General features: G+C 40.8%; 1 long non-coding RNA gene across 1 annotated transcript; it reads left to right on the top strand.

Annotated features, from left to right (window-relative positions):
* Nucleotides 1–1,131: 1,131 nt before the first annotated feature.
* Nucleotides 1,132–24,776, top strand: LOC107628459 (uncharacterized). Its single transcript, XR_015904840.1, has 4 exons — nt 1,132–2,852; nt 2,950–3,112; nt 3,336–3,457; nt 24,462–24,776. It is a non-coding gene; the product is annotated as an uncharacterized LOC107628459 (long non-coding RNA).
* The last annotated feature ends 154 nt before the right edge of the window (nt 24,777–24,930 follow it).

Below are 24,930 nucleotides of genomic sequence, written 5' to 3'. Positions count from 1 at the left end.
TTTGCTGATCCACATGGCCCATGCATTATTGAACTCTTTATAGCTTGATAATATTCATAATCAATTGTTGGATCTAGAATCTCTGCAGAAATGATTTTATCAATGTTGTCCGAAGTAGGATACTTGTGCTTGGGACGAAGGTGTTTTGATTTTCTCTCGGCGGCTTTTCCAATAATTAATAATGGATGCATTTTCAATGGTCCATGATAGACTAAAATATGTGAAACAAAAACAATTTAGAGCACAAGCATCTTCACTTGGCAAGCGAATCGTTCTAGCAGTAAGCTTCACAAAAGGTCCAAGACACACAATTTAAAATTATCAAGATGCAATGGTAATCTCTACAACGATTGGTTATTCAAATTTATTGCAAAGAAAGCAAATTGAAACCAAAAAATCAACCTGATATAATTTGTAGAATGTTCAAACTGAAGTTGAAAATGCTCATTAGAGATATTGATAATAACAAAATATTTGGTAGATCAAGAGCAGATAATTTCTGAATTAGTAATTTATTTAACATTAATAAATTAGAGATAAAAAGTTATAAAAAGTTATTAAATTAAAAGAAGCGTGAAGTAGTAACAAAAAAAAGCGTGAAGTTGATGGGATAAAAGTATAAAACAGAGGCCATGAAGGCTCATTCTTTTGGATATGAGAAGTGTGTTGTGTATTATTGTGAAAAATGTGAGTGCTAGACATAGATGTGGTAACAGTTTTTTCTGAAACAGGGATGAAGAAATCGGACCATCCGATTTTTTTATAAAAAAAATTAAGCTTACTAATCGGACAGTCCGATTAGTGTGGAAGAGAAAATTTATATTTTGGTGAAGGTAATTGGACCCTCCGATTTGTATTTAAAAAATTAAAAAAATTTGGAGTACACAAATCGGACGGTCCAATTTTTGCTCCTGACACCACACTTGTGTAAAGCACCTATACACTCCATATCTGCGTCCTACACCATTTCCCCTCCCACATCTAAATTAAAAAGTGGGCCAGGGATTTCTTACTCCCACTTTTACATAGGAGTACCATTAACCCATCTAAAAATATTTACAAATTGAACCCTATTTTTTAATTTTTGAAAAAACTAATAATTAAAATTTTGCCTCTCTAATTTTATTTTTCACACTTTTTCCCTTTTCTTTTAACCATAGTTTCAGAGATGAAAGATGTCTCTGCTAGAGTTTTTTCACTAATGCTCATGTTCTTCTCCCATCTCTTCTACCATTGTCGCTATTGCTGCTTGCACTCAGCACTGCCACCACCACTTCTACTGCCGCCACACCACACTTTCCGATCTCTCTGCGTTGTTGTGCTTCGTCTCTGCCCCTGCAAACTACTCAGGTTTCATTTTATTTTATTTTGTTTTAATGCTTTTTCTATGGCAATTCTTGTGAATTTGGAGGTTTTTCTGTTGTCTTTTCACCACAGTTTTTATTTTATTTTATCCTTCTGCCCTGCTTTTTTCTTTTTCGAAAAAAATTGCGGTAAGTCGCTAAAACAATCTTAATTATGTGAGACATGAGTCCGAGAGATACATCATGCAGAATTGGTCTTTCTTTATCAATTAGAAGTTAAATCTTGTTGCCTATAGGATTGTTAGATTTAATAATTGATTAATTATTATTTTGTAATGTGTTTGCATAAAAAATTAATTGATCGAACATGTCCCATGAGAATTGAAAATCTTAATCTTTTCTAACAAAGAACTATCTTAATTAATTTTGGATTCGTTTCGTAGCATCTAATTTTAGTTATACATAATCAAATGTACTTCCTATCATCCTAATGTAGTAGAGTTATGTTCAATATTCAGTGTTAGTAAAGAAGAAAACAGGCTTTAGTTGTGAGCAAGGAGAATAGGCCCTGTTCATCCTCTGCATTCCTAATTCACTGTTTGTTATTTAACGGAATTTGAAAGTTCTTGTTCTGGTAGGATCCCACAATAATCTTTATAAAATTATTTGCCAGTGTATGCCTTTTGAGAATTGTGCAAATGTGTAATTTTGATTGGCAATAAATTTATTTGAGTTTAATAGTTTTACATGAAAGTTGTTTTGATTTCAAAAGAATTGTATAGTAAATCAGTTTTCAATTAAAAGTTTCTCGTCTTTATATGTCGGTGATGATATTTTGCATTTGTGAGAATCATGATAGTTTGCACTACCTTTGCCCATAGCCTTCCACATAGAATACATACCACAACCAAAAGAAAGCTGTAAATTTGATGACATGTAACATGGTTAGATTAGATGTATCCATATATCTAGAATGTGCACAATATAATAATCCATGTTTGTGTTTGTTGGTCATCAATCTTAAATTTTGTGCATAAAATGCAGTGTAGAGTGAAATAGATACCTGAGTGATTTCCTTACTATGGGTGAGACCATGATTTATGCCTCTCTCACTACTTTATAAGTCTTTCCTTCTCTTAATAGCTTCCTCATCTTGGTAGAATTGATAATCTTGATACTCAGGAAGCATTAGGAGTCACAATATCAAATCTATTAGTATAAAGTTGTGACGTATATAGTTTAAATTTCTTAACATTAACTTTCTGGTTTAATTATAGTCATGCTAATTGTGAAGTGCAAGTTTACAAAGTTTCTGATAAAAAACTTACCAAAATTTCCTTAATTTTTTTTTGTTCTTCAATCACCTAGCATTTTCATCTTTTGTGCAAGATTTGAAATTTTCTGCACATCTCAGTGTTCTTATCTTTCCCCCTTTAAATCATTGCTGCAGAGAAAGACATCAAAACTACTGCTTTTGATAATTCTCAATGACACAGTGGACTCTTTTATGGTGCTGATAACTCTAGTTATAATAGAACTTACTATCAGGTAGTGACTTTAATTAACTATGCTGTTTGGCATTTTATATTTTGTTCAAAGTAGATTCTTGACTTACTTGAAAATTGTGTCTTTTTTTATTCTTTAGGAGTCAATATATGCTCAAGCACCACATAAGATTTCTGGTGTTCAATATTCTGAAAACTATCAATACCAATTTGATCCTAGATATGGAAGAGGATATGGTGTTCCTACACCACACCAGCAATCTCAACAGCCTAATTTTATGTGTTCCACCACAGACTGCTCAGGTTCCCCAACCTCTCCAAATATTTTAACATATAACAACTTAAACCATTAAGAAACTAACAGTAGCAGCTTTTTGTGTCTTCCTTTGGAGTTGGTGTTCAATTGTTTCATGTTTTTGTCATTGTAAACAATCACCTCTAGATTGTTTTGGAAAACAGAATTATGAACTTGTGTATTATATATCATTTAAACGACATTTTTCTTCTGTTTATACATGCCGAATAGATTGTGATGGAGACCAAATGTTATTGAATGTATTTTTTACTTCTTTGGTACCACTATCTTTTGTCAAATTTGGTCTGAAGCATTAGAAGATTTCATAGAGTGATCATTGCCTCGGCATTGATGTTACAGATAACCTCTGATTTATTCCATCATTATTTTCTTTTTGTGCTTAATTTGTGACATGCTGTGATTTTTAGGATCATTTGGTTTTGAAGTATGGAAGTTGTTCTTGCCTGTAGAATAGGTCGGCTCCTTATATTGGATATCTGCCGAGCTATCTCTTCGAGAGGCTGAACTGCTAACTCGTCGATTCTGAGCTTTTCCCTTCGACTTGTGAAAGTGTGGACAACGGAAAGAAAAGGGGGGAGTGTACCTGCAAAGGCACTCCAATGCTTAAGTCAGTATAGTATTCAAATCGGAAGTGTCTAGAAAAGATACTTTTACCTTGCTTTTATATGGTCGGTTCTTTATCAGTAACGGTTTTCCTGCAACGTCGGTTTTGGCGAGGATTGATAATGTATCTGGTTATTATGTCGTCTTTAATCAGTAGTTTTGGTTCATAACGTCAGTTTGCCGAGTTATAACTCATAAAGACTGTGTTTGTAACGTATATTGCCGAGTTATGGCCGAGGTGTAACGTGTGATGCCGAGTTTTATAGGTGTTACGACCATATCACAGCCCCCAAGCTTAGCATGAGAAAACTTTTTAATGAAGCAGGTTGAGCTTCTTGATGAGTTATAACTCGGTTAGATTGATTAGTTATGGAGCCCCCAGTTCAACGTTCTTCATTAAAAAGAATGTTAGTGGGAAAAATGGGGAGTCGTGTCAGTCTATTAGTGAGGAGAGAGAAGGATGTTATGTTTATTAAATGCCTTTTTATGTTTTCAAAGCAAACTGCACCGTTTGATGTGATTGAGTTTTGAGGGTTAAGTTTCAATTTGTTTATCCCTGACCCTTGGTATTGCTTCTTTGGAAACAGTATGAGTAAAAGAGGTATGCATGTTTGGTGCACGAATTGTGAATCACACTTTTCACAACTCGTACCACTAACCAGCAAGTGCACTGGGTCGTCCAAGTAATACCTTACGTGAGTAAGGGTCGAATCCCACGGAGATTGTTGGTTTGAAGCAATCTATGGTTATCTTGCAATTCTTAGTCAGGAAGTCAATTGTATTTATCAGTTGAATTGCGAATAAACAAGGGAGCATGGGTTAAAGGTTACTTGTTATGCAGTAATGGAGAATATGTTGGAGTTTTGGAGATGCTTTGTCTTCTGAGTCTCTGCTTTTCTTTGTCCTCTGATTCACACGCACGTCCTTCTATGGCAAGCTGTGTGTTGGGGCATCACCGTTGTCAATGGTTACATCCCCTCCTCTTGTGAAAATGGTCCAAATGCTCTGTCACAGCACGGCTAATCATCTGAGGTTCCCGATCATGCTGGAATAGAATTCACCCTCCTTTTGCATCTGTCACTACGCCCAGCACTCGCGAGTTTGAAGCTCATCACAGCCATTCAATCCCTGAATCCTACTCGGAATACCACAGACAAGGTTTAGACTTTCCGGATTCTCATGAATGCCGCCATCAATCTAGCTTATACCACGGAGATTCTGATTAAGGAATCTAAGAGATATTCATTCAATCTGGTGTAGAACGGAGGTGATTGTCAGACACAAGTTCATGAATTGAGGAAGGTGATGAGTGTCACTGATCATCACCTTCTCCATAGTTAGGCGCGAATGGATATCTTAGATAGGAACACGCATGTTTGAATGGAAAACAGAAATACTTGCATTAATTCATCGAGATACAGCAGAGCTCCTCACCCCCAACAATGGAGTTTAGAGACTCATGCCGTCAAAGAGTACATAGTTCAGATCTAAAATGTCATAAGATACAAAATAAGTCTCTAAAAGTTGTTTAAATACTAAACTAGTAGCCTAGGTTTACAAAAAATGAGTAAACTATGATGGGTGGTGCAGAGATCCACTTCTGGGGCCCACTTGGTGTATGCTGGGGCTGAGACTTAAACAATTCACGTACATAAGGCTGTCTTGGGCGTTCAACGCCAGGTTTGGATCCATTTCTGGCATTGAACTCCAGCTTTTAATCCTTTTCTGGCGCTGGACGCCGGAATTTGGCAGAGAACTGGCGTTGAACACCAGTTTACGTCGTCTATCCTTGAGCAAAGTATGGACTATTATATATTTCTGGAAAGCCCTGGATGTCTACTTTCCAACGCAATTGGAAGAACGCCATTTTGAGTTTTGTAGCTCCAAAAAATCCACTTTGAGTGCAGGGAGGTCAGAATCCAACAGCATCAGCAGTCCTTTTTCAGCCTGAATCAGATTTTTGCTCAGCTCCCTCAATTTCAGCCAGAAAAATACCTGAAATCACAGAAAAATACACAACTCATAGTAAAGTCCATAAATATGAATTTTTCCTAAAAACTAATGGAAATAGACTAAAAACTAACTAGAATATACTAAAAACTATATGAAATTAACCCCAAAAAGCGTATAAAATATCCGCTCATCAATGTTCTTTGTATCCTTTACTGATTTCTCATTTCTTTCTTCTTCTTTTTGTTTTCATTTTCTGGGTTTTCCTATGGGTTTTGAGAAGGATAAAAAGAAGGATATTGATTGGTCTTATGACTGGGTTAGTGAAGATGTTAAGTCTCGGGTATCTTTGTTTTATGATGAAGCAGCTGTTAAAGAGATTGATGCTTGTAAGGTTGTAAGGGTTGGGTCTGGGGTGCAGGTGGAGTTGTTGCCGTGTAGTGTGGAAGATAGGATTTATCACAGGGGTCAGGGATTTGAATATTTCTATATGCATAGTTGCGTTTTAGAGGAACTAAGGGTTATATTATCTTTTACTGATTTTGAGTGCCAAATTCTGAAGCAACTAAATTGTGTTGCTTCACAGCTGCATCCTAATGGGTGGACGTTCTTGAGGTGCTTTGAGATATTAATAGAAATTCTTGAGGAAAAGCCTTCTGTGGATTTATTTTTTTCCTTGTTTCAAGCTAAAGGAGTTTGGAAAGGGGGTGGGTTAATCTGAACAGTACTCCTGGGTTTGGTATATTCAAGTTGTATAAATCTTCCTTTAAAGAATTCAAAGAGATGTATCTGAAAGTGAGGAGTGTGGAGAAACAATTTCCTTTTTATATGGATGAGTTTGTAGCTGAGAGATTTCCATTATGGTGGTGTTCGGAACCTCAAAATATTCTTGGACCCGAGGTGATAACTCTGAGGAATGTGTGTATCATTGAGTTCCTCGTGGAGCAAATTGATCGGAAAGATTTGATATCTATGTTTGAAATTTTAAAGTGGGAGGAAAATAGAGATGCGGTTATAGAGTATTTGGGTGAGTTTTGTTGTTTTGTTTGTTTTATTTTTGCTTGAAATATTGCTGATTTCGTTTTGTCTGTTCGTGCAGGGGGTAAGTATCCTGGTGTTTCAGCTGCTTCATTAAGGTCCAGGTTCAAAAATAAGAATCTGGAAAAAAAAGTGTCCTCGTCCAAAAAGGAGAAGACTACGGTTTCCGCTGAGGTCAGTAAGCCTATATCTGGTCGGAGGAAAGTCCTTGTGAAGAAGAGAAAGGGTGATGTTGTTGATCTGTCTGAGGAATCCAGTCAAAAGGGGGATGACATTTTGTTGGAAGAAATCCATGCATTTCTGATGAACCAGAAGAAACTTCATGAGGTTTCTGAACATAGTGATGGGTTATCGGTTTGGGGTGGCAATTTTCCGTACATGGCTGTGGCCGATGATATTTGCCAATCATCGGCCGATGTTTCATTGGCAAATGAGGTTGGGGAAATAGCCATCGGGAAGTATATGCATGTAATTGTTTTTCATGGTTAATTTTATTTTATTTTGGAATTGTATGTGGTGCCTATTTTGAATCAGATTTTGTTGAACCAATAGGTAGTTGGATTTCGTATGGCGAGCCTAGGTCGTAGTCGAGAGGTGAAATATAAGAGGTTGAGGCTTTGAAGGAGCAGTTAGGCCAGAGTAAAGGTATAGTTTCTGAGTTACAGACTAAATTGAGTGATGTTGAGAAGCGACTAAAAGAAAAAAAAGATAGCTATGCTAAGGATGTGGAGGACTTAAAGAAAAAGGAAGCCGACTTGGCGAGTGCGGAGACTCGGTTAATTGAAGTTACTGCTCAGTTGAAGGACATAGAACAAAAGAGAAAAAATGAAATTTTGGATTCGTTTGTTGAAGGATTTGAGAGGGCTTCAATTCAGGCAAAATTTATCGCTCCTGAAGTTGATTTTTCGGAGATGAATCCTGGGAAGATTGTCAGAGATGGTAAACTGGTTGATGACGATGGTGTTGCGGAGGATGAAGTTGAGAACACTTAGTGTTTGTTTGAAATGAACTATTGTTTTATTTTGTGATGTTTGTAGTTTGCTCTATTGTTTTGAATTTGTTTGTTATGTTTACACATTTTGTGTTATGGACTTGTTTGCTTTTAGACAAAAATGGCGCTGTATTTTGAGATGGATTAAGTGATAATTCCTATTTTGGTAATTTGCGCTCTGTAATTTGTATTCGTCTATTGTGTGGAATACAATATTAGATGTATTGATAGGAACATCTTTGTAAGATGTGAATTGATTTGCCGAGCTTTATTTCAGTAGTGTTAGCGAAAATGCTTGTTCCTTTTGGAATGAAAGCTTTTCAAATTTTAAACTCGGTTAATGATGGGCAAATAGTATTGGAGTAAATATCTGGAAAATACTTGATTGATTCCTGAACCTTTAGTTACAAAGGCGCAGGTAGGCTAGCTTCATTAAAACCTCTCCAAGCAAAACCCTTTGTTTGGGAAAAAATCTTGGTAGTAGGAAAAAGAGTACTAGCCTGGCCCTGACTTTTAACTATAGAATTTCTTTAAAGAAGAAATGTTCCAGGTATTAGGTAAACTAGTACCATCTATAGATTCCAGTTTGTATGCTCCTTTGTCGAGGACCTCGACAATTCGGTAGGGCCCGTCCTAATTTGTGGCGAGCTTCCCGTGGTTTGGTGGTTTCTGAGCAGTTTCTGTCTTCCGGAGAACTAAATCTCCTTGTTCAAATGATCGGCTTCTGACGAGCTTATTACGTCGCCGAGCTATTGCTTGTTGTACCGCATGGAGTCGGATAGTTGTCATATCCCTGACTTCTTCGATGATATCTAATTCGGCTCGCCCAGATTCTTCAAGGTCGGAAATTTGTGTTCGGACCGAGCCCTGTGAAATTTCTAAAGGGGATCATTGCCTCAGATCCATAGACAAGTCTGAATGGGATTTCTTTCGTTGATGATTGAGGTGTAGTGTTATACCCCCAAAGGACTTCAGGTATCAGCTCGGCCCAAAGGCCTTTGGCGTCATCTAACTTCTTTTTTAAAGTGTGTAATATTACCTTATTTGCTGCTTCAGCAAGTCCGTTAGTTTGTGGATGTTCAACAGACGAGAAGTGATGATTGATTTTGAGGTTCTGCAAGAAAGATGTGAATTTCTAATCGACAAGCTGGCGACCATTATCAGTAATGATATGTCTGGGAAGACCAAAACGACAAATAATGTTCTTCCAAATAAAAGATGTCATATGTTGTGAAGTAATCTTAACTAAAGGATGGGCTTCCACCCATTTTGAGAAATAGTCGATTGCAACAACAAGGAATTTTACCTGACCTGGTGCCATTGGGAATGGTCCAAGAATGTCGAGCCCCCAGTGGTTGAAGGGCCAACTGATGTTCGAGTAATGTAACTGTTCGACGGGAATGTGTATTAGTTGCGCATGCTTTTGGCAATTGTTGCATGTCTTGACTTTATGGTTGGTATCTTCTTTTATGGATGGCCAGAAGAGCCCTGCCCGGAGAATTTTGGAAGCCAAACTTCGAGCTCCTGTGTGGGTTCCGCAGATTCCCTCATGAGCTTCGGATAATGCTATTTCTGCCTCACTTCTGTTGAGGCATTTCAGGAGTGGTCGGGAGTATCCTCGGCGATATAAAGAGCCATTTATTAAAGTGAAAAAGGACGCTTGTCGTCGAAACCGTTTTGTATTCTCGATATTGTCTGGTGTGTTCCCTGTTTGCAAATAATGTATAAACGGAGTTTGCCAATCTATTTCCTATGTAACACTACCAACATCGGTTAGAGTAATACTTGGAGATGTTATTGTGGACTAGTGTAATATAGATAAGTCGGCTTGTGTGCTGCCGAGCTTAGAAATAATGTCTGCCCTGTGATTCTGTTCTCGTGGTATATGATTTATTTCAAATTCAGTGAATTTAGAACTTGAATTCTTTACGAGCTTTAGATATTTAGAAAGAAGGGGATCTTTTACTTGGAATAGATCGTTTACCTATTGTACTACCAGAAGCGAATCGCAATATACCTTAACGTTGGAAATTTGGAGATTTAAACAAAGTCGGAGTCCAGCAATGAAAGGCTTCGTATTCCGATTGGTTGTTGCTAGCTTTGAAGGATAGATGTATTGAATGTTCTAGGATAAAGCCATCACTGCCCTCAAGTCGGATGCCTGCGCCACACCCTTGAATGTTAGATGAACCATCAACGTATAATGTCCATTGTATTCTATGGTCGTCTTCGGTAGGTGTTCTGAGGGTTACCTGAAACTGTAGGTCGATCTCGGACGAGATCTTCTGTACTGGTCGGAGCTGACGTGTTCGGATGGTGAATGGCGGCCGGAGCTGTCGCGTCCGACTTGTTGGACTGGCTGTGCAGCTGGTCCTTTGTCACCGGAGGATGGGGGTACCTGCAAGAGACTCCGATGCTTAAGTTAACATGTGTATTAAACAGGTTTTTAGTGTAGATTAGAGTATGAGTTATAGCTGGGTGCTCCAGTGTATTTATAATGGTGTAGAGTGACCTTTTTAGATAAGATAAGTTAGTTATCTTATCTTATCTTATCTTTGAGCTGAGGTCTGCTTATCTTCAAGGGAAACTGCCTTTATCTCTACAAGCTTGGACTGCCTTTGAATTTGGGTCGTGTTCCTCTATTTGGGCCCTTTACTGGGTTTCCCTGTCGATTTGACCGATCTCTTTAAAAGAGGTCGGATAGTCTTACCTGAGGAGGTCGGTCGCTTTGTCGCTAATCATCCCGGGTCGGATAGCTTGACCTAGGGTATGAACAGTGCCCCTGCTTGAGATCGGTCTTCTGCTTTTGAGGTCGAGTCCCTGACTTCAATCTTTCTCTAGTGAAGCCGAACTCGAGCATTTTGTCGATTTCTTTCTTTGTAGAGCCTTTTTGAATGTGGAACATTTTCTTCTAAAAGCGCACGCTTTTATATCAGCGCTTTGTTTCTTGGGAATGTGCGAGGGTTTAATACCTTCATTAATTGGTATTAATTATCCCGTTTCCCTAGGCTTTATTTTGAATTTTGCAATTTAGAAACGGTTTCTCTCCTTCATTTTTCCTTGCAGCTTCTCCCTTCGTTCTCTCGCTTTCTGTTTTTTGCCTACACCTTGCCTTTTCTTTGCGTTGCGGCGTCATTCAGTGATCCAGCGATTCCGTCTTTCCATCTTCAACTCTTCTAAAGCTTTCCACTTTTTTCCAGGTTGGTTCTATTTACAGTTTCTTCACTTTTTCGTTTGCTTTGTCTTTGGTTTTCTGGTAAATCTTTGATATTTGACTGCATGTCGAAAAAGCTTGAACCTTTCTGTGATCTTGTGTTTACTTGTCGCTGTAATGTGTTTTTTCTTTTTTGTTTTTATGCATACTCCTGGTATTTCTGTTTGAGGTTTCCTAGGGCTTTGTATGTTCTTCTGTCGCTTTTGGCTGATCACAAAAAACTGTATCTTGCTCATAATTTCAAAATATTGCCCCTTGATTTCTGCTCTGTTTGGTGGCTTTCCTTGTTGATGTACCTATGTAGAAGATAATGATTCCCATAATTTGATTTTTACCTTTTGTTCGGAGTGTATTTTCTTGACTTCCTCTTGATGCTTTTGTTGCTTGTTAGTTCTGTCTGAGACCGTGGATTTTGGGAGGTAATTATTTTGATGATTTTGATTTGCTTTTCTTCTCAAAATGTTGTAGAGACGTAAACTTGAAGGTTTCCTCGAGTCCTCGCTCCCTAACTTGCCCCCAAAAGGATGCCCCTGGATCTTTAGTATGGGTCCTGGGGGTTTCCTTTTGTTTGTATTGCTCCGTGTCGTGCTTGTGCGAGCTATTCTGAGATGTTCTGTTTTTTATTCGAGATGTTTTTGGGTTAGTAATCTATTTTTCTTCTCTTCTTGCTGTAGGACTAGTTGACCTCATGTCTTCTTGCAAGAACATTGTTGAGACATCTTCCCAGGTCCCTGAGGGCATGGCTGATTGGGTGGATTCAATGGTCCTTTTGTGTGTTTCTTTGGTTGATTCTGAGTTTTGTCAGCAGCTTAGGCAGTTTTATAGGGTTTGTAGTAGTGTTGGTGAGGAAAAGAATTACGAACTTGTACCTCCCACTTCTGAAGAGAGAGTTTGTTTCTCTACTCGGGTTGCTGGAGATCGCCCTTTTTTCTATGCTTACGATTTCTTTTTTGGTCAAATGAGTATCACCCTTCCTTTTACTGATTTTGAAACTAACCTGTTATGGTCCTGTAATGTTGCTCCTTCCTAACTTCACCCCAATTTCTGGGATTTCATAAAAATCTTTCAATTGTTGTGTGATGGATTCGGTATTCCTGCTTAGCAATCTGTTTTCTTCTATCTCTTTGTTTTGACGAAGCCTGGGGTAGTAAAGAAGAAAGCAGCTTGGGTTTCTTTCCAAGCTTCCCAGGGGAAAGAAGGTCTTCTCCATGTTTGATGAATCTTTTCGTGATTTTAAAAATTACTTTTTCAAGGTCTGAGCTGTTGAAGGAGCTCGGCCCTTTTTTCTGGATGAAAATGACGAGCCCGCCTTTCCTTTGGAATGGCAAAAGGTTGTGAGAGTATCTAGATATACATGGGAAATGTTGGATGAAGCTGAGCAAGCTTTTGTGACTGTCTTGGAAGAACACTGGGGTCAGCCTCCCCATCTCGACACAAAGAAATTTTTAACCAATCCCTCTCTCCTCCAAACTGAGCTGGGTAGTTTATATTTTTGATTTTCCTCTATTGTCTGCAAATTCTTTTTCGATTTGTGACTTGATTCCTTACTGTTCTGTTTTTCTTGCAGAGATGATTAAGAATAAGGAATCTATGAAGGCCTTCAAAAGGTTGAGGAAAGCTACCGCCGCCCAAAACGTCTCGGCCAAGGCGGCCGGGGAGGGATCATCCCAGGCTCAGTCAAAGCCGGCCATTCCAAGCTCACCTGGGGTGAGGAAGGTAATCCCGACTCCCCGGGTTCGTTTGGTTGATCCTCCCCAAGCCTCTGTTGCCACTTCTAGTGCTCCTCCCAACAAAAAGCAAAAAACAATTGAGCCTTTTAATCTTGATGCCCCTGATTTCGACGCAGTCGAGTTCGTAGATCAGCAGATCGGTCCTTACGGTGTCCTCCCTATGGATGATGTATCACTCCTTCGCCATTTGGACTTTATAACTCGGAGTAGTGTTAAAATGGCTCATATGGGGCTGCCCTGTACCGAACTGCTCAAAATCTTCCTCTCCATGCCACCAAAGCCTTCATAGAGGAGGCTAAACAGGAGTTTGATTAGATGAAGAGCTTGAAGGAGGAACTTGAGGTGAAAGTGCCCAAACTGGAGACGGAGCTGAAAAATGAGAAGGCTAGCTCCCTTGCTTTGGCGGCTTCTTTGAGATTGGCCGAGGATACGGCATTGAGGCATAAAGACAGCTACATCACAACCTATCGAGAAGTGATGCATCTTAGGGAGGAATTAGCGTCGGCCCGGGTTGACTATTCCGAGCTCCAGGGTCACCTTGTGGGCAGCGTAAATGCTGCTTATGAGAACCTAAAGGAGCAGGTTCGAGTTCTTGCTCCTGAAGTCGACCTTGCTCTCTTCAGCCTAGACAATATTGTGAGGGATGGTAAGATTGTCCCTGACGACCAGGATGATGATGATGTCGAGCCTTCTCCTGCGCCTGCTGCCAAAGTGTCAACTCCTACAGTTCCTCCAGTTGAGGTCGATCATCCCGTATCCGATTCAAAGTGTCAAATCCTGAATCGGGATGATGGGACCGTGGATGCTGTGCCTATTCAGACTCGCCCTCCTTCACCCCGTACTGATGCTACTGAGAAGGCTTCTGATGTTTAGCTGATCTTTTTATCTTGATTGTGTAGACAGCCCGGCTTGTGGGCTTTTAAACTCTTTATTTTGTAAATTTTATTTTGCTGACTGTTGACACTTTTTAGTTGCTTGTTTAGCAACTTTTATTTTGAAAAACAAAAGTATCTTCCAAGCTTTTGGGGCAAATTTTGGTGGCCTCTGAAGCTTGTTAAAACTTTGTATTTTTATATCATGCTTATTTGCACTTGACTTGGTATCTTTCTGGGTTTTAAGAATGTTGGAGCCTTGCTGTTCGACCTCCTTTGTGCTTCTGGCTTTGATTCCTTTGAGGTGACAGGCAAAAATTCCTGTTTTGTGTGGACCTTTGTGAGGTCTCTGCCAAGCGTAGTTTTCACACTTTTGTGCGGGTCGACTTCGTCATGTCGGGTCCTTCCTCATGTGGACCGACTTCGTTATGTCGTATCAAGTTATTTTGTAATCCTCTTTCTTGGACCTTATTCAGGTCTCTTTCAGGGATTACTTTGATAACTTTTATGTTTTGGGCCGACTTCGTTACGTCGGGCCCTTCTAAGTTATTTTTGTAATCCTCTTTCTTGGACCTTGTTCAGGCCTCTTTCAGGGATTACTTTTATAAATTTTATGTTTTGGGCCGACTTCGTCATGTCGAGCCCTTCTAAGTTAAAGTAATCCTCTTTTATAGGATTGGCTAGACCTCTTTCCAGGGTTTACTTATAACTTGGTTTGACTTGGTCCGACTTCTTAACGTCGGTCAGTCTTTAAGTTATTATTTAGAAATCCATTAAGACCTCGTCAGGTCTTTTCTCCGGATTATTTTCGATAACTTCTTGCATTATTCTGTTTTCATCTTTGCCGATTTGTAGAAGGTGGGTTAAATCCTCGTTTCGTCGACCTTTAGATGAATCTGGTTTTCATCTCTGTTGGTCTTTTATTGTGATCGTGCAGTGAATTCGTTTTTCACTTTCTGCCGATCAGTTGCTTTATAATCGGACGATGAATGTTCAGATTAATGCATCTTGAAAACTTGTAGAATCGTCTCATATATTTTATTTAAAATAAAATGAAAATATGTACATATATATATTTTTTATCCTTTTGAATCGGATAATTTCTAGATCTCAACATGGTGCCTCATTAAAAAATCCTTTCAGAAAAAAGAGTGCGTCTCACGCTGAGATCCTTTATCATTTCTAGCTATAGTACCTTCTTAGGTTGCAGGCGTGCCACGATCTAGGAAGCTCTTGCCGGTCGAGTTCGGATAGTCTGTAGTATCCCTTCCCGAGTACTTCTATGACTCGGTAGGGTCCTTTCCAGTTTGCTGCTAGCTTTCCTTCTCCGGGTCGAGATGTTCCGATATCATTTCGAATTAGAATAAGATCATTCTTAGCAAAACCTCTTGGCACTATTCTTTGATTATATCTGGAAGCCATTCGTCGCTTTAGTGCTTCTTCCCTGATCCGAGCTCTTTCTTGGATTTCGGGAAGTAGGTCGAGTTCTTCCCTTTGAAGTTGGGAGTTGGCTTCTTCATTGTAATAGACTACTCTAAGCGACCCTTCCTTGATCTCTACTAGGATCATTGCCTCCATTCCGTATGCCAATCGGAAGGGTGATTCCTTTGTGGTGGAATGTGGCGTTGTTCGATATGCCCATAGGACTTGTGGGAGTTCTTTGGCCCAAGCTCCTTTTGCGTCTTGTAATCTTCGTTTTAGTCCAGCCAATATGACTTTGTTGGCCGCTTCGGCTTGTCCATTGGCTTGGGGATGTTCGACAGAGGTGAACTGGTGTTTTATGTTCAAGTCGGCCACTAACTTTCTGAAGCCTGCATCTGTGAATTGGGTGCCATTGTCTCTGGTGATGGATTATGAGACCCCGAACCTTGTGACAATGTTTCTATATAGGAATTTCCGGCTTCTTTGAGCAGTGGCGTTGGCTAGTGGCTCTGCCTCGATCCACTTTGTGAAATAGTCTACCCCTACTATGAGGAATTTAACTTGTCCCGATCCCTGGGGAAAGGGTCCGAGAAGATCAAGTCCCCATTTGGCAAATGGCCAAGGTGAGGTTACGCTGATGAGCTTTTCTGGCGGGGCGATGTGAAAGTTGGCATATTTCTGGCATGGTGGACATGTCTTTACAAATTCTGTAGCTTCCTTTTGTAGAGTTGGCCAATAAAATCCCGCCCGGAGTACTTTTTTGGTGAGAGCTTGTGCTCCGAGATAATTGCCATAAATGCCACCGTGTACTTCCTCTAAAACTTCCCTTGTGTTAGAGGTCGGCACACATTTTAATAATAATGGTATTGAAATCCCTCTTTTGTATAGGGTGTTGTTTATGATAGTGTAGTATTGTGCCTCCCGTTTTAACCTCTTTGCCTTCTTTTCATCTGTGGGGAGTGTTTCTATTTTGAGGTAATTAATTATGGGGGTCATCCATCCTTGATCCTGACCTGTTATGGCCAAGACTTTTTCCTCTTCCGAGATTGACGGGTTTTATAGCATTTCCTGGATGAGACTTCTATTGTTGCCCTCTGGTTTGGTGCTGGCTAGTTTTGAGAGTGCGTCAGCTCGGGCATTTTGTTCGCGGGGTATGTGGCGGATCTCATATTCCCTGAGTTATCCGAGTTGTTCCCAGGTTTTATCCAAATACTTTTTCATGGTGGGATCCTTGGCTTGATAGCTCCCTGTTATTTGTGAGGTGACTACTTGTGAGTCGCTGAAGATGATGAGTTTTTGGGCTCCAACCTCCTTAGCCAGCTTCAAACCAGCTAACAGTGCTTCATACTCCGCCTGGTTGTTGGAAGCAGGGAACCCGAACTTGAAGGAAAGCTCAATTTGGGTTCCTTGGTTGCTTTCAATTATCACACCTGCGCCACTTCCAGTTTTATTCGAGGAACCGTCCACGTAAATATTCCATTCTATGGGGGTCTCCAGGGTGTCTGTAAATTCCGCAATGAAGTCAGCTAAGTACTGTGATTTGATGGCTGTCCGAGCTTCCTATTGTAGGTCGAACTCAGACAACTCGACTGCCCATTGTAGAATTCTGCCTGCTAGATCTATTTTCTGCAATATCCCTTTTTATGGGCTGGTTGGTCCAAACCTTAATGGTGTGAGCTTGGAAGTATGGGCGAAGACGTCGAGATGTTAGTATGAGCGCATAGGCAAATTTTTCTATTTTTTGGTAGTTCAGCTCAAACCCCTGTAGTGCTTTACTAATGAAGTATACAGGTCGTTGCCCATTATCGTCTTCTTGAACTAGTGCTGAGGCCACTGCCCGACTCCCTACTGCGAGGTACAGTATGAGTGGTTCTCCTTCTCGTGGCCGAGTTAGGATAGGTGGTTGTCCCAGGAATCTTTTGAAATCTTGGAAGGCTTGCTCGCACTCCCTTGTCCATTCGAACTTTCTTCCTTTCCTTAGAGTGGCATAGAAGGGGAGGGATCTTATCGCTGATCCCGTTAGAAATATGGACAAGGCTGCCAACCTCCCGTTGAGTTGTTGTAACTCTTTGACACAAGTTGGGCTCTTCATGTTGAGTATGGCTTTGCATTTATCCAAATTTGCCTCAATTCCTCTTTGTGTGAGCATAAAACTCAAGAACTTGCCAGCTTCTACTGCAAAGGTGCACTTTGCAGGATTGAGTCGCATGCCATGCTTCCTTATAGTGTCGAATACTTGGACCAAGTCGGACAATAATGTCTCTTCACTTTGTGTCTTTATCAACATGTCGTCCACATAGACTTCCATGATTTTCCTGATATGGTCTGAAAAGACTTTGTTCATCAGCCTTTGATAAGTAGCTCCCGCATTTTTAAGACCAAAAGGCATTACGATGTAGCAATAATTTGCTTTTGGTGTTAGAAACGAGGTTTTTTCCTGATCAAGTGGATACATTGGGATTTGGTTGTATCCAGAATATGCGTCCATAAATGAGAGGTATTTATATCCGGATGAGGCATCCACTAGAGCGTCGATACTTGGGAGTGGATAAGGATCTTTTGGGTAGGCTTTGTTGAGATCGGTGTAGTCGGTGTACATTCGCCACTTCCCATTTGATTTTTTCACCAAGACGACATTAGCTAGCCACAGTGGGTACTTGACTTCTCTTATGAATCCTGCCTCTAGTAGTGCTTGTACCTGCTCTTCCACAGCTTTGGATCATTCTAGACCGCCAACTTGTGGCACATTAGTTTGGGGTCTATGCCTGGCATGTCTGCAGCTTTCCACGCGAAGAGATCGATGTTATCTCGTAAGAACTGTACTAGTGATTCTTTTGCGTCTCCACTTAGGATCGTGCCAATATTAGTTGTTTTGTCCGAGGTGTCTCCGATCTGAACTTTCTCTACTTCTCCTTCGGGTTGTGGATGGACTTCTTCATGTCTCTAAACTCCACCAAGCTCAATTGTATAGAATTCTTCTCCTTTGCATCTGAGATTTAGGCTTTCATTATAATAGCGGCGCACCATCTTTCGATCCGCTTTTATTGTAGCTACCCCTTCTGCAGTTGGAAATTTCATGCACAGATGTGGAGTTGAGACTATTGCGCCAAGTTGATTCAATGTTGTTCGACCTATTAAGGCATTGTAGGCTGAACTCACGTCGACCACAATGTAATCTATCTTGAGAGTTCTGGATTGGTTTCCCTTTCTGAACGTTGTGTGTAGCGAGATGTATCCAAGTGGTTGTACTGGGGTGTCTCCCAGTCCGAACAGGTTGTTTGGGTATGCTCTAAGATCTTTTTCTTTTAAGTCGAGCTTGTCGAAGGCAGTTTTGAATAAGATATCGACAGAGCTCCCTTGGTCTATTAATGTGCGGTGGAGATTGGCGTTTGCTAGTATGATGGTGATGACCATGGGATCGTCGTGTCCTGAGATGATACCGGATGCGTCTTCTTTGGTGAACGTAATTGCAGGGATGTCGGGCGCTTCCTCCTTTCCTTCGACATGATATGCTTCTTTGAGATATCTTTTGCGGGATGATTTGGAGATTTCCCCTCCTGCAAATCCTCCATGTATCATATGGACATGTCTTTCTGGCGTACGAGGTGATCGCTCGGTTTGTCCGACCTCCTCGTCTCTCCTCCTTTTTCTTTGCTCATCGTCTCGAGTGACCAAATACCGATCTAGTTTTCCTTCTCTCACTAACTTCTCTATGACATTTTTCAGATCGAAACATTCGTTGGTGGAATGTCCCCGGACGCGATGGTATTCGCAATATTTGTTTCGGTTTCTTCCTCCCCTTTTGCCTTTGAGTGGTTAAACTGGGGGTATTTTTTCTGTGTGGCAAACTTCCTTGTATACATCCACAAGAGATACCCGGAGGGGGGTGCAATTGTGATATTTTTTAATTTTTTTCCCTTGTCGATCTTCCTTCTTTTTGGGCTCTTTATCTTTATCCCGGTAGGTGAATCTGGGTTTTCAGGTTTCCCCTAGTCGAGAATTTTCCTCCATGTTGATGTATTTCTCTACTTGTTCTTGCACTTCGTCCAGGGATGTGGGGTACTTCTTTGATATGGATTGGCTAAAAGGTCCCTCTCGTAGGCCATTGATGAGGCCCATAATGGTGGCCTCTGTTGGCAAGCTTTGTATGTCTAGGCATGTTTTATTGAATCTTTCCATGTAGCTTCGAAGACTCTCCCGATCTCCTTGCTTGATTCCTAGTAGGCTGGGGGCGTGCTTAGCCTTGTCCTTTTGGATGGAGAATCTAGCCAGGAACTTTTTGGCTAGGTCATCAAAGCTTGTGATGGACTTCGGAGGTAGGTTGTCGAACCATCTGATTGCTATCTTCGTGAGAGTTGTTGGAAAGGCTTTGCAGCGAACTGCATTTGAGGCGTCGGTGAGGTACATTCTACTTCTGAAATTGCTGAGATGATGGTTGGGATCTGTAGTGCCATCGTACAAAGTCATATCCGGAAGTTTGAAGTCCTTAGGAATTTTGGTCTTCATGATTTCCCTAGTGAATGGATCTTGGTCTTTGCGTGAGTTGTCCTCTGAGGCGGTTCGAGTATCTTTTGCTTTGAGGTCGGCTTCGAGTTTTAGAAGTTTATCTTCTAATTCTCGACGTCGCCTTACTTCCCTTTGTAGATCCTTCCCGACTTCTCGTTGATGATGGGTTTCTTTTTCAAGTTGCTTTAAACGATTTTGAAGCGCTTTTATCACTCCCATATTTGATGAGTTTTTATCCCCGTTAGATTCCGGAGTATCTTTTAGCGTAGTGTCTGCGTTCTTGTGCGGCGTTCTATCTTCCAGACTTGAACCGTGGTCGTTGTCATGGTCGTCTGCCATGGTGACGGGATGACTTCCAGGTTCTCCGGCAACGGCGCCAATGTTCTGAAGGTTACCTGAAACTGTAGGTTGATCTCGGATGAGATCTTCTGTACTGGTCGGAGCTGACGTGTCCAGCTGGTGAATGGCGGCCGGAGCTGTCGCGTCTGACTTGTTGGACTGGCTATGCAGCTGGTCCTTCGTCACCGGAGGGTGGGGGTACCTGCAAGAGACTCCGATGCTTAAGTTAGCATGGGTATTAAACAGGTTTTTAGTGTAGATTAGAGTATGAGTTATACCTGGGTGCTCCAGTGTATTTATAATGGTGTAGAGTGACCCTTTTAGATAAGATAAGTTAGTTATCTTATCTTATCTTATCTTTGAGCTGAGGTCAGCTTATCTTCAAGGGAACCGCCTTTATCTCTACAGGCTTGGACTGCCTTTGGATTTGGGTCGTGTTCCTCTATTTGGGCCCTTTACTGGGCTTCCCTGTCGATTTGACCGAGCTCTTTAAAAAGAGGTCGGATAGTCTGACCTGAGGAGGTCGGTCGCTTTGTCGCTAATCATCCCGGGTCAGGCAGCTCGACCCAGGGTATGAACAGTAGGCATTGTTAATTCTGCTATGAAGTCGGCAAGGAATTGGGATTTGATCAGTCCTCTGGCTTGGTATCTGATATCAAATTCAGACAATTCTACTGACCACTTTACAAGCCTGCCAGCAATTTCTGGTTTGTGTAGCACCTGGCGTAATGGATGGTCGGTTCGAACATAGATGACATGGCTCTGAAAATAAGGTCGGAGTCGCCTTGCCAAAAATAGCAGTGCTAATGCTAATTTTTCAATCCTCGAATAGTTGATTTCAGCGTTTTGTAGTGTTTTGCTGACGAAGTATATTGGGTGTTGAGCTTTGTCCCTTTCTGTAACAAGAGCGGAGCTTATCACCCAGTCAGTAACTGATAAGTATAAGTATAAATCTTCCCCTTGTAAGGGTTTTTGTAGAATTGGCGGTTGTGAGAGAGTTGTTTTCAAATTAACGAAAGCTCGCTCACAATCGTCATTCCAGTGAAAAATAGTTTTCTTTTTAAAGGTTTAGAAAAAAAGGAATAGATCTTAGGGCCAAGCATGTGACGAATCTTGATAGGGCAGCAAGTCTTCCTGTTAAGCGTTGGACTTCTTTTAATGTCCTCGGGCTTGCCATCTCCAATACAGCTTGGCACTTGTCAGGGTTTGCTTCAATACCCCTACTTGTTAGTAAAAAGCCGAGGAATTTGCCACCTTAAACGGCGAAGGCACATTTTTCGGGATTCAAGCGCATGTTGTAGGATCGTATCTGACCGAAGATCTCAGTTAGGTCGTCGATGTGGTTGTGTCTGACTTTGGTTTTGGCGACCATGTCATCAACGTAGACTTCTATGTTGTGGCCGATCTGTTTAGCGAATACTTTATCCATGAGACACTGATAGGTTGCTCCTGCATTCTTTAGTCCAAAAGGCATAACTTTATAACAATAGTTACCAAATTCAGTGATGAATGCCGTTTTATTTTGGTCAGAAGGGTGCATAAGGATCTGATTATAGCCCAAATAAGCATCCATGAAACTTAAGGTGGCATAACCAGAGGCGTTGTCCACTAAAGAGTCAATGGATGGTAAAGGATAAGAATCCTTCGGGCATGCCTTGTTTAAGTCAGTAAAATTGACGCACATGCGCCACTTACCGTTTTGTTTCCTTACCATGACGACATTGGCGAGCCAAGTAGTAAATCTGATCTCCCTGATGAAGTCGGCATTAATCAGCTTTTGAGTTTCCTCTAATGATGCTCGTTTCTTTTCTTCGCCTAGGTTTCTCTTCTTCTGTTGAGTGAGTCAGACAGAAGGGTTGATAGCCAGTTTGTGGCTGATAATCTGGGGGTCGATGCCGGGCATATCAGAAGGCGTCCAGGCAAATAAATCGGCATTTGCTTGTAGGAATTTTTTTATCATAGCTAATTCTTCTTTGTTTATTGCTGTACCTACAAAGGTGTACTTGTTAGAATCTTCATTGAAATGTACTTTTTGTAGCTCACCTGTTGGTGTAGGTTGTTCAAGGAAGTCTGCTCTAGGATCTAGATCGGCAAACTCCGAGTTGCTAGCTGTGACGAGGACATTGTTGATTTGAAGTTGTTTTGGTCCGTTTTGAAACTTCATTCCGATGTTGTAGTACTGCCGTGCCTCTTTGTGGTCTCCATGAATGGTTACAATGTGTTCATCCTGCACAGAAAACTTGACACAGAGGTGAACTGTAGATACAATTGCGTCAAACTTGTTTAAGAAAGGTCGGCCAAGTATAAGGTTATATGGGCTGAAGCAATCTACTACTAAATATTGAATATCACATGTTTTGGATAGAATATTCAACCACACTGATCCTAGTATTGGGACTCGTTCACCTGAGAAGCCGACGAGGTCTCCCCTCGTTGGTTGCAGGTTGTTGTTGCTTAGCTTCATTTTCTGAAATGTAGAGTAAAATAGAACGTTGGCGCTGCTTCATGGATCTAGGAGTACCTTTTTTACTAATAAGTCTCCCAATTGAATTGTGATGACCACGGGGTCGTCTAAATTTTGAATATTGGAGTTGAAATCCGCCCGTGTGAACGTCATTTGGGGGAATTGAGGCGTTAGTTGGTGCTCGGGCTGTGCTCCTTCGACCGAGTATATTGCTCGGAAAGATCTTTTCCTAGCCGAATTTGATGAGCCCCCACTGGCACCTCCTCCTGAAATACAATTAATGATACCTCGTGGTTGTTCATATTGGGTCGAGGATGTCTTGTCCTTTCCTCGGCTTAGTTGTTCGGATGGAGCATTGCCTGTAGATGTTGGAGTACATCTCTGGATGTGGCCTCCAATATATTTGTCAAGGTGACCTTGCCGAGCCAACCGTTCCAAGAGGTCTTTTGCGACCACGCATTCATCAGTTGTATGGCCGTGCTTCTGATGGAAGGCGCAGTACTTGAATTTGTCGACGTTCTTTGTATCTTAATATGTGCCCGCCTTTCTTGGTAGTTTGATTAATTTTGAGTTCAGGATCTCTTTGATTATATCCTCCTGCTTGGCGTTAAACTGTGTGTAAGACTCAAAGGAAGGGGTTAGTTTAAAATTTTTCTCACTGTTAAGCACTTTTTCTTCGTCTCTGTAGTTTGTTTTGTCGGACTTCCGAGCTTGTCTAAGCTCCTCAATATCAATCTGGCCCTTGGCCTTCTCTTGGAACTCAGCGAGTGTTTTTGGTTTGGATACGGCGATCGTCTCCTGGAACTTCCCAGGTCGGAATCCGCTTTTGATGGCATGAAGGTGGACTTCAGGGTGGAGATCAGGTATGCTTATGGTGACCTTCGTGAAACGAGTCATATAGTCCTTCAGGCTCTCATTTTGTCCTTGCTTAATTGTATTCAGATAATCTGAGTCATGCAGATAAATTGTAGATCCAGCGAAGTGGTCCTCAAATAGCTTGGCCAGCTGTTGGAATCGCGAAATTAAACCTGCAGGAAAAGCACAAAGCCAATCAAGTGCAGGACCGTCTAAATAATTTGGAAAACAACGACACAAAACGGTATCAGATGCACCGTTGACGATCATTATTGATCGGAACTTCTTGATGAACTTTTTTGGGTCTCCGAGTCCGTCGTAAGGTGTGAGGGTCAATGGTAAAGTGAATCTTCGTGGTAATTCAAAATTCATCACTTCTGGTGTGAAGGGTCCCACGAGCTCGTCCGGTTCCTCATCCTCGTCCTCGACTCGAATGGTCTCAGACACATGAGTGGGGTCTGAATGATGTTCGGCATCCTCTGGTTGAGGCTGATGAGCGTTGTTATTTTCAATTCGGCCATTGTTCAACTCGGTGATTTGGGCGGCCATTCTCTGATTTTCTTCTGCCATACGTTGATTAGCCTATTGTAGCTCGGTCACCATCCAGAGAAGTTCGGACAGGGTAGGAGGTAGTACGTCAGCCATAGGTACAGGCAGAGGGATCGAGACCAAAAGAGGGAAAAATTTATCTCTTCGGCCCCACGGTGGGCGCCAATTGTTCTTGCTTATAGAATAGGTCGGCTCCTTATATTGGATATCTGCCGAGCTATCTCTTCGAGAGGCTGAACTGCTAACTCGTCGATTCCGAGCTTTTCCCTTCGACTTGTGAAAGTGTGGACAATGGAAAGAAAAGGGGGGGGAGTGTACCTGTAAAGGCACTCCAATGCTTAAGTTAGTATGGTATTCAAATCGGAAGTGTTTGGAAAAGATACTTTTACCTTGCTTTTATATGGTCGGTTCTTTATCAGTAACGGTTTTCCTTCAACGTCAGTTTTGACGAGGATTGATAACGTATCTGGTTATTATGTCGTCTTTAATTGGCGGTTTTGGTTCATAACGTCAGTTTGCCGAGTTATAACTCATAAAGGCCGTGTTTGTAACGTATATTGTTGACTTATGGCTGAGGTGTAACGTGTGATGCCAAGTTTTATAGGTGTGACGACCATATCAGAAGCAAAAAAAGTGATTCATTGGTGTAATAAAGATAGTCTCACAATCTGAATTATAAAACAAAATTTGTTTATCTGTTAGTGCTTTCTCATTTTAAATCCATTTATCTGGTGAATGAACTAAATATTACTTCACTGTATTGGCATTCATCTTACCCCTTTTGTTTGTTCTTTTGTTTGCAGAAAATAAGTTTTGCATCTTTACAAGTGCAAGATGAAAGCAGGAGTTATTATTGAACCAACAATAGATAATTGTATTCTAAATATAAAGCTCTAAAGTATTTCAAGTAGAATGGTCTTGAAAAATAAGTTTATTCATAATTGCTTTATGAACTTGAAGCTGACTGGCACACAATGACTTTTACTAGGGAAAGGTGCAATTGGTTCTCAAAAATTGGAATAATATTTTGGTGTAATAATTGTGTGACTTTATTTTATGATTGATGTTGTACTTTGTAGCTTTATAGAATTATTTGTAATAAGTCATATTGTATTATATAACTTAAAATAGATCAATTATATCTTATAAATTCAGGATATGTTTGAAATTTGCTATTATTCATTCTTTGGATTAAGTTATATTGTATCTATTATACCCAGCAATAATTAGTTACGATAATATAAAAATCACTAATAACTTATAAACCGAAGT

This window comes from Arachis ipaensis, chromosome B2, assembly GCF_059453495.1.
Source record: "Arachis ipaensis isolate K30076 ecotype BB chromosome B2, ASM5945349v1, whole genome shotgun sequence".
In the NCBI taxonomy this organism is placed as follows: Eukaryota; Viridiplantae; Streptophyta; class Magnoliopsida; order Fabales; family Fabaceae; genus Arachis; species Arachis ipaensis.
This window is presented reverse-complemented; position numbering and strand designations above follow the sequence as displayed.